Source organism: Haematobia irritans, chromosome 1, assembly GCF_050003625.1.
Source record: "Haematobia irritans isolate KBUSLIRL chromosome 1, ASM5000362v1, whole genome shotgun sequence".
NCBI classification, from domain to species: Eukaryota; Metazoa; Arthropoda; class Insecta; order Diptera; family Muscidae; genus Haematobia; species Haematobia irritans.
Window position 1 is genome coordinate 25369169 of NC_134397.1, and position 10678 is coordinate 25379846.

Sequence of the window (10678 nt, forward strand, 5' to 3'; positions counted from 1 at the left end):
AAATTTTGACAAAATTTTCTATGGAAATAAAATTTTGACAAAATTTTCTATGGAAATAAAATTTTGAAAAAATTTTCTATAGAAATAAAGTTTTGACAAAAATTTTTATATTAAGATAATATTTTGACAAAATTTTCTATCGAAATAATATTTTGACAAAATTTTCTATGGAAATAAAATTTTGACAAAATTTTCTATAGAAAAAAAATTTTGACAAAATTTGCTATGTAATTAAAATTTTTACAAAATTTTCTATAGAAATAAAGTTTTGACAAAATTGTCTATAGAAATAAAGTTTTGACAAAATCTTTTATATTAAAATAATATTTTGACAAAATTTTCTAGGGAAATAAAATTTTGACAAAATTTTCTATAGAAATAAAATTTTGACAAAATTTTCTATGGAATAAAATTTTGACAAAATTTTCTATAAAAATAAAATTTAGATAAAATTTTCTATAGAAATAAAATTTTGACAAAAATTTTTATTTTAAGATAATATTTTGACAAAATTTTCTATGGAAATAAAATTTTGACAAAATTTTCTATACAAATAAAATTTTACCAAAATTTTCTATAGAAATAAAGTTTTGACAAAATTTTCTATAGAAATAAAGTTTTGACAAAATTTTCTATAGAAATAAAGTTTTGACAAAAATTTTTATACTAAAATAATATTTTGACAAAATTTTCTAGGGAAATAAAATTTTGACAAAATTTTCTATGGAAATAAAATTTTGACAAAATTTTCTATGGAAATAAAATTTTGACAAAATATTCTATAAAAATAAAATTTAGATAAAAATTTCTATAGAAATAAAATTTTGACAAAATTTTCTAGAAATAAAATTTTGACAAAATTTATTATAAAACCGATACAGAAACGGATACAGTTTAGTCTAAAAAAAATAGCTTGGAATGTTTGTTTTATTTATGACGATATATTGTAATCATATGTTACATATCTTAATATTATTATATGTCATTAATTGTATTTTTATTTTAACAATAAAACTTCATCCAAGGTGATATTACATCGTAAAGTTTGCTTTTGGACCCATTCATCTAATTTATTTACCATATCCAAGGATACTTCTTCCTTATAACCATTTACTTGTCCTTTGCGGCAAAATCTTTAAAATATTAAAAAAAATTATATTTAAAAACAATTAAAAAATATTTAATATAAATATAACTCACTGAAATCCACCTAATGACAAATTTTTCATCTTCTGGACTTGTTCGATTTCCCAATAATGATTTGTTGTAGGATTTTTCTTCATTTGTTCAAACGATAAATGTTCCAACATTTCCTGCATTGTGTCCTCATCTATGGTTTTATTGAGAAATTGGCCAACATCTCCAATGACACTCCGAAGATCGGCTTTCATACGTTCAAAACTGGTATAATATAGCCAAGGTTCATTTTTCAATAAATAGAATTCCATCATATTATCAAATTGTTCATTTGAATGGATATCCTCAATGCGTTCTTTTAAATATTCTTCTAGCGTATGTTCGGGTGGAAAATATCCCAATTGACGGAAGAAATGATATTCGGAAACAAAGGAATCTTTGGGACTACGAGATACATAAATAATCTGAAAATAAAAAATAAAGTAAATATTGGGTAATCGAAAGAGGAATTTTCGTAGCTTGTTAACCAATCACATTGCGTTACATCGACTTTTTGTCAAAAAAAAAAAAAAAAAAAGACAAAATTTTCTATAGAAATAAAATTTTCACATAATTTTCTATAGAAATAAAATTTTGACAAAATTTTTTTATAGAAATAAAATTTTGACAAAATTTTCTATAGAAATAATGTTTTGACAAAATTTTCTATAGAAATAAAATGTTGACAAAATTTTCTATAGAAATAAAATTTTGACAAAATTTTCTATAAAAAATAAAATTTTGATAATATTTTCTATAGGAATAAAAGTTTATTTTTCATGTTAGCCTTATACCGAAACAGGCAATTGGAATAAAATTTTGATAAAAATTTCTATAGGAATAAAATGTTGGCAAAATGTTCTATACGAGTAGAAATAAAATATTGACCAAATTTTCTATAGAAATAAAATTTTGGTAAAAATTTCTATAGAAATAAATTTTTGACAAAATTTTCTATAGAAATAAAATTTTGACAAAATTTTCTATAGGAATAACATTTTGCCAAAATTTTTTATAGAAATAAAATTTGGACAAAATTTTCTATAGAAATAAAATTTTGACAAAATTTTCTATAGAAATAAAATTTTAACATAATAGAAATATAGAAATAAAATTTTGACAAAACTTTATATAGAAATAAAATTTTGACAAAACTTTCTATAGAAATAACATTTTGACAAAATTTTCTATAAATAAAAAATTAATAAATTTTCTATAAATTAAAAAAATAATAATTATTTCTGTAGGAATGAAATTTTGATAACAATTTCTAAAGAAATAAAATGTTGACAAAATGTTCTACAAAAATAAAATATAGACCAAATTTTCTATAGAAATAAAATTTTGTTAAAAATTTCTATGGAAATAAAATGTTGACACAATTTTCTATACAAAATAAAATTTTACCATAATTTTCTATAGAAATAAAATCTTGACAAAATTTTCTATAGAAATAAAATTTTGACAAAATTTTCTATAGAAATAAAATTTTAACATAATTTTCTATAGAAATAAAATTTTGACAAAATTTTATATAGAAATAAAATTTTGTCAAAATTTTCTATAGAAATAACATATTGACAAAATGTTCTATAGAAATAAAATTTTGACAAAATTTTCTATAGGAACAACATTTTGACAAAATTTTCTATAGAAATAAAATTTGGACAAAATTTTCTATAGAAATAAAATTTTGACAAAATTTTCTATAAAAAAATTTTTTTTGATAAAAATTTCTATAGAAATAAAATTTTGACAAAATTTTCTATAGAAATAAAATGTTAACATAATTTTATATAGAAATAAAATTTTGACAAAAATTTATATAGAAATAAAATTTGACAAAACTTTATATAGAAATAAAATTTTGACAAAACTTTCTATAGAAATAACATTTTGACAAAATTTTCTATAAATAATAAATTAATAAATTTTCTATAAAAAATAATATTTTCTGTAGGAATGAAATTTTGATAACAATTTCTATAGAAATAAAATGTTGACAAAATGTTCTATAAAAATAAAATATAGACCAAATTTTCTATAAAACTAAAATTTTGTTAAACATTTCTATAGAAATAAAATTTTGACACAATTTTCTATAAAAATAAAATTTTACCATAATTTTCTATAGAAATAAAATTTAAAAAAAAATTCTATTAAAATAAAATTTTCACCAAAATTTCTATAGAAATAAAATTTTGACAAAATTTTGTTTAAAAATAAAATTTTGACAAAATTTTCTTTAGAAATAAAATTTTGACCAAATTTTCTACAGTAATAAAATTTTGAAAAAAATCGATAGAAATAAAATTTTGAGAAAAATTTCTTATAATTCTCAAAAATTTTTCAAAATTAATTAAATCGTTTTTAAATTTCTTGTAATTTTGTGTCTTGAGTACAAAGTGATGGAGATAATTTGTTGTGATCTCCTATTAGCAGAACGCGGTTTGGATAGTTTTTATACAAAAGTATTTATTCAGAAGCAAAATTAATATTTAGAAAATGAAAAAATATGACAAGTCACAAGACAGAAAAATACAATACTATACAATATTATTCATGGCTTTCAATATTCATGTTGAATTGGAAAAAGGTTTCTACAGTATATATTTCTAACACTCCTCCTCAACATGGATATTAAAACAAAATCTATTTTTCTAAATTTATCCATTTTACAAAATTAGCGTGTTTTGGCTTGGCTAAATTTTTGGTGAAAATATCGGCTATCATATTTTCCGACGGGCAGTATTTCAATTCAATTTCATTTGATGATACTAATTCTCTTACATGGTGGTATTTAATATCAATGTGTTTGGTACGGTTATGGTATATCGGGTTTGTAGCTAATTTTGACGCTCCTTGGTTATCTACTTGTAACTGTACTGGATCATCTTTCCAGAAACCTAGTTCATGCAACAACCTCTTCAAGTATATAGCTTCCTTTGCTGCATTTGACATGGAAATATACTCAGCTTCGGTGCTGCTTAAAGCTATTGTAGATTGCTTTTTTGATTCCCATGAAATGGCACATTTTCCAAGATAAAATACAAATCCGGAGTAAGATTTTCTGTCCATTGAGCATCCACCCCAGTCTGCATCTGCATATCCGACAAGATTTTTATCTCCTTTCTTGAATTGAAGTTTCAAATCTTGCGTTCCTTTTAGATAACGTAAAATTTGTTTAGCAGCTGTAAAGTGTTCTTCATGGGGGTCTGAATTCCTTTGTGACAATTTGGAGACTGAGTGGAGAATATCCGGTCTTGTTGTCACAGACAAGTAAATCAATGCGCCAATTAACGATTGGTATGTTGTTTGATCCACTTTGGCACATGCATCGTTACATTTCACTTGAAACCCTGGGTTCAATGGAACTGATGCTGGCTTACAATTTGACATTCCATAGTCTTCTAACAATTCTTTTATATAGTTAGTTTGACATATTGCAATGTTGCCTGTTTTTCCTTCGCGGCTGAATTCAATTCCCAAAAAATGGTCCAGCAATCCTTTGTCAGTGATTTCAAATTCTTTTCCGATCTGAGTCTTGATTTTTCGAATTTCATCTTCATTTTTACAAGCGATAATTATATCGTCGACATAAACGGCAATGAGAATCAAGCTGTCATTCTTGGTCATCATATATAAGCACGGTTCATTCTCACATGCTTTGAATCCAAGTTTATACAAAGTTTCATTTAACTTAGTGTTCCACTCTCTCCCAGCTTGTTTAAGACCATAAAGCGACTTTCGCAAACGTAGAACTTTCTGAGGATTTTTGGCATCTTCAAATCCTTCTGGTTGAACCATGTAAATCTCATCGCTGAGATTTCCATTCAGGTATGCCGTGACAACATCAATTTGATGTAAGTGCATCCCATACTCCACTGCCAATGCCAATAGCATTCTGATTGTGGCATGCCTGACTACGGGAGAGAATGTCTCTTGATAATCTACACCATACCTCTGGCTGCAACCTTTCGCTACTAATCTTGCTTTATATCGTACAATTTCTCCTTTCTTATTCTTTTTCAGGGAGTACACCCACCTACATTTTATAGGTTTATGACCCGAAGGAAGATCTTGCATATCCCAAGTTTTCTTTTCTAATAACGATGCTATTTCCTTTTGCATTGCATCTTCCCATTCATTTCTTGATTTACTGGACAATGCTTCCTTATAACTTTTTGGAATATTATCATCCTCCACCACATTGTTCAGCAAATTTGGAACTTTCTTAGGTCTTCCGCGAAGTCCATTTCGAATAATCCGTGGTCTTCCTGGTCCTCTTTTTTGGATAATCTCTGTTGAGTTCTCCTCCTCCTCTTCTTCTTCTGTAGAGAATTCGTGAAAAATTTCAGGCGAAGATGACCTACTCCCCACCTCTATAGGTTCAACGATTCTTTCGATTGGGTCTTGGTTTAACACAGCACCTATATGAGATTTAGGTTCTTCGAATGATACAAATTCAGAGCATTCAACTGTGTAATCTCCACCTGGCAAATTGCTCTCATTGAATAAAACATCTCGGCATTCGATGACTTTTTGCCTTTTCTTGTCGAATAATCTGTATGCCTTGGATGTCAAGGAATATCCAACCATTATGCACTCGGAACCCTTTTCATCAAATTTTCCAGACTTCTTTTTATTGAGCGCTACAGCTTGCGAACCAAAAACTTTAAAATGGCTTACCTTTGGTTTACGTCCAGTCCATATCTCATATGGAGTTTTATCTTGTAGCATTTTTGATGGACAACGGTTCCTTATATAGCATGACGTTGCTATAGCTTCAGCCCAAAAACGCTTATCTAATTTTGCATCTATTAGCAAACATCTCGCCATTTCCACTAATGTTCTATTGGCCCTTTCTGCCACTCCGTTTTGTTGAGGTGTGTAGGGGACCGTTAGTTGGTGTTGAATGCCATGCTCTTTCAAATATTTGCTAAATTCTTTACCAACGTATTCACCGCCATTGTCACTGCGGAATATTTTTATTTTATGTTCCAATTGACGCTCCACCATATTTTTAAACGATTTGAATATTTCAAATACTTCATTCCTCCTTTTCATGAAATAGACAAATATTCTTCTTGACTTGTCGTCAATGAAAGTTACGAAGTATTTTGAGCCACCGAGTGAATCTACATCGATAGGCCCACAAACGTCCGAATGAATAATATCAAGTAACTCCTCGGACTTTATTTCAGAATTTTTGGGAAACTGTAAGGCATGTATTTTTCCCACCATGCATGTGTTACAATCCATCTTACCAGAATGTTTCTCCATTTTCAAACCATCCACCATTTCTTTCTTACACAAATCAGTTAGATTTTTGTAATTAAGGTGACCATACCTCCTGTGCCACAACTGGTTGCTAGAAGCCGCTTGGAAGACTTTTTGCTGATTTTCTTTGGCGTCAAATAGAAATAAATTATTCTCTCTTCTCGCAGTAAATACCAATTTTCCATCATCGGTTATTTCTGTCCTTTTTTCGCTGAATTTGACCACACAACCATTTTGTACTAGTTTGTTAACTGAAACGAAATTGCCGTTTAGCTCTGAAGAAAACAGAACATCTTTCAGCCTTATTTCTTTCCCATTAACCTCCAAAGATACAATTCCAACTCCACTGGCCTTTATAGATTTATCATCTGCCAACATGATGGTTTCTTCACAATCATTGAAAGTTACAAAAAACTTACGGTTAGAGCTCATATGGCTCGTAGCACCACTATCTAGGTACCATGTAGACGATTTTTGTTTTGTTTTTGATTCTGCCATTGCTATCATGGAATATGTTTTATGCTCGCTACGTTTGGAGTTGCACTTGTTCGCAAAGTGACCTGTCTTACCGCATATAAAACATTTGAGATCTTTTTCTCTCTTAAAATCTTGATTTTTCCCAAAACCCTTTTTATTCTTCTTTGAAATTGCTCCAAAAGCTTGTTGACTCGAATTTTCATCTTTCGTTTGATTTCGCCGTTCCCACTCCTCAAGAAGTTTTTGCTTTAATACCCTCAAAGATGGCAACTCATCTCTGGTTTCAATGGCAACCACAAAATTCTCATAGTCTTTCTCAAGGCTGGATAGCAGAATGATGACAAGAAGTTCCTCTTGGATTTGAATTCCCACGTCGGCCAATTTTTCAGTTATATCAGAGAAACCACTTAAATACTCACTCATAGTTTGGCTATCCTTCATGTTCAGACCAAGTAATTTCTTGTACAACGTTACCTTTTGCAGGGGTCCACTGGGCTTATAGACTTCCATAAGCTTATCCCAAGCATCCTTTGAAGTTGAACAATTTTTCACGTAATTTAGTTGAGTTGACTTCACACTTAACATGAGAGTTGCTAGAGCCTTTTCATCTGTGGAATCCCAATCCGCTTTCCTCTCAGCGCTCCATGTTAAATCTTTCGGAAATTGTCCATTCACGTACTTCCAGTATCCGCTGTGTATTAGCACCCTTCTCATGTGAATACTCCAGGTTTCATAGTTCTTCTCATCGAGCTTTTCAATTTGGTATAACGGCGAACTCATGTTGAATATATACTTATTTTTCTCACTGATAAATCGCTATCTTAAATAACCCAATGCGCTCTGGGCCCATAACCTGATGGAGATAATTTGTTGTGATCTCCTATTAGCAGAACGCGGTTTGGATAGTTTTTATACAAAAGTATTTATTCAGAAGCAAAATTAATATTTAGAAAATGAAAAAATATGACAAGTCACAAGACAGAAAAATACAATACTATACAATATTATTCATGGCTTTCAATATTCATGTTGAATTGGAAAAAGGTTTCTACAGTATATATTTCTAACACAAAGCAAACCAACGTCTAAAAATATGAGATGTTTCTAAACATTTTATTTTAAAGATAGGATAATTTGTACTTGAAATCGAGTCTGAATTTGGAAACTTAAATTGTTGTTACTACAATTTTAAAGGACTTTGACAGAGTATGAAGTAAAAAAGCTGAAAATCATGAATAAATTAAAATTTGTTTACCAGAATCAAGTACGCAAAAGAATTGTATCTTAAAAATATCCCTACGAAAATTCTGCACTTCTTTGGCTCGGAATCAATACCAAAATCATTAGTGTAAAGACAATATTTTGGTTTGGCGTTTTTTTTTAGTGTATCTTATATTCAATCAGAAGCAAAAGAACTTACCTTAGGTTTCTTTTCCCAAATTTGTGCTGGCAATAATCCCAAACATAAATGAGTTTTTATTAGACGAGGTCGCCTTAATGTATCAATTGGTTTAAATGCTTTTTCAAAATCTTGATAAAAGAGATAATCAAATCTAAAACGAAAAAAAAAAAAATACATACTATGCATTTTTATTTATTTCTAGATATTTACTTACTCCAAGAAAGGAGAACGCAATTCCAGATGCTAATTTTTCGCTGTTTGAAAATCGTAGTTATTCATCACCAACCACAGGAGTTCTTGCATCCATGTTGTTCCACATTTTGGTAATGTCACCAGCCATACATCATCTTCGTAGATTTCCATTTCGTGAATTTTCTCAAGGAACCTCTCATGATTGGCAGAATAACGAAATACTCGCTGTGACCAATATTCCTGGGGTAAAATATTTGTTGGCAAATTTTTGGGTGGTTGTATATGCGTTAACTTCATTGTATTATTAACTTATTTACACTGAACTTGAGAGTTTTTTTTATTGTGCCAAAATTATTGTTTTTCCAATGTGTCTGTTATTTGTACTTTATTAAAATTTCATAGTTTATTAAAATGTACATATATGGGACATTGCGTGATTTTTTTACAAGATCAAACGATTAAATGGATTTTTTGTTTTTACTTTTTCAAAAGCATATCCTATGAGGAAAATACTTGACTGCAGCATTTACTTTGCTCATTGAGTGTTTGGAAGACACTAATTTATTATCAAAAAAATATGCAACCCTTATAAACTAAATCTTAAACTAGCTACAGTCTAAATATTAAAAAGTTAAGAGATAAGAACTCCAACAGCTACTTTGTAGTTGTTGCCACTAAAAAGGTTATATTACCGCGCACGTGCAGCCCATTGGTGCGTCATAAGCCTCGGTTGCACATATGTAATGCACCTTCGTTTTTCTTGTAATACCTGTCATAAACTTTATCTATCCTAAATATAAATATCGAAGATAACACATGTTTGGGAATCTAAACAATTACAAACAACTAAATTGTAAGCGTGGATTAGATAAGAGCAACTGTTGCAGTTAGTGATAATAAAGGGAGTTTTTTATGAGTTTTTTTTTGAAATGAATCACTTTGTTGTCACAGCTGTTTTGACAGTTTAAAGTGACGTCTCTATATTTAGAGACCACTTCGGACGATTTTAAAATCGTCTGAGATAACCATAAACCATAAACCGTCTGAGATAACCATAAAGAACGTAATTACCAAAATTTGGTCAAAATTTTATTTCTATGGAATATTTTGTCAAAATTTTATTTCTATGGAATATTTTGTCAAAATTTTATTTCTATGGAATAGTTTGTCAAAATTTTATTTCTATGGAAAATTTTGTCAATATATTATTTCTATAGAAAATTTTTGCAAAATTTTATTTCTATAGAAAATTTTTGCAAAATTTTATTTCTATAGAAAATTTTTGCAAGATTTTATTTCTATGGAAAATTTTGTCCAAATTTTATTTCTATGGAAAATTTTGTCAAAATTTTATTTCTATAGAAAATTTTTGCAATATTTTATTTCTATAGAAAATGTTGTCAACATTTTATTTCTATAGAAAATGTTGCCAAAATGTTATTTCTATAGAAAATGTTGTCAACATTTTATTTCTGTAGAAAATGTCAACATTTTATTTCTATAGGAAATGTTGTCAAATTTTATTTCTATAAGATATTTTGCAAAATTTTATTTCTATAAAAATTTTGTCAACATTTTATTTATAAAGAAAATTTGATTTCTTTTTAGAAAATTTTGTCAAAATTTTATTTCTAAAGAAAATTTTATTTTTTTTAGAAAATTTTGTCAAAACTTTATTTCTATAGAAAATTTTATTTCTAAAGAAAATTTTATTTTTTTTAGAAATTTTTGTCAAAACTTTATTTCTATAGAAAATTTTGTCAAAATTTTATTTCTATAGAAAATTTTGTCAAAATTTTATTTCTATAGAAAATTTTGTCAAAATTTTTTTTCTATGGAAAATTTTGTCAAAATTTTATTCCAATAAAAAATTTTGTCAAAATTTTATTTCTATAGATAATTTTGTCAAAATTTTATTCCTACAGAAAATATTGTCAAATTTTGATTTCTATAGAAAATTTTGTCAAAATTTTATTTCTATAGAAATTTTTCTCAAAATTTTATTTCTAAAGAAAATATTTTCAAATTTTTATTTCTATAAAAAATGTTGTTAAAATTTTTATTTCTATTAAAATTTTTTTTAAAATTTTTATTTCTATTAAAAATTAGTTAAAATTTTTTATTTCTATAAAAAATATTATGAATATTTTA

General features: G+C 27.5%; 1 pseudogene; it reads right to left on the reverse strand.

Annotated features, from left to right (window-relative positions):
* Window positions 1-909: 909 nt before the first annotated feature.
* LOC142220467 (luciferin sulfotransferase-like) lies at window positions 910-9090 on the reverse strand (annotated as a pseudogene).
* Between the last annotated feature and the right edge of the window lie 1588 nt (window positions 9091-10678).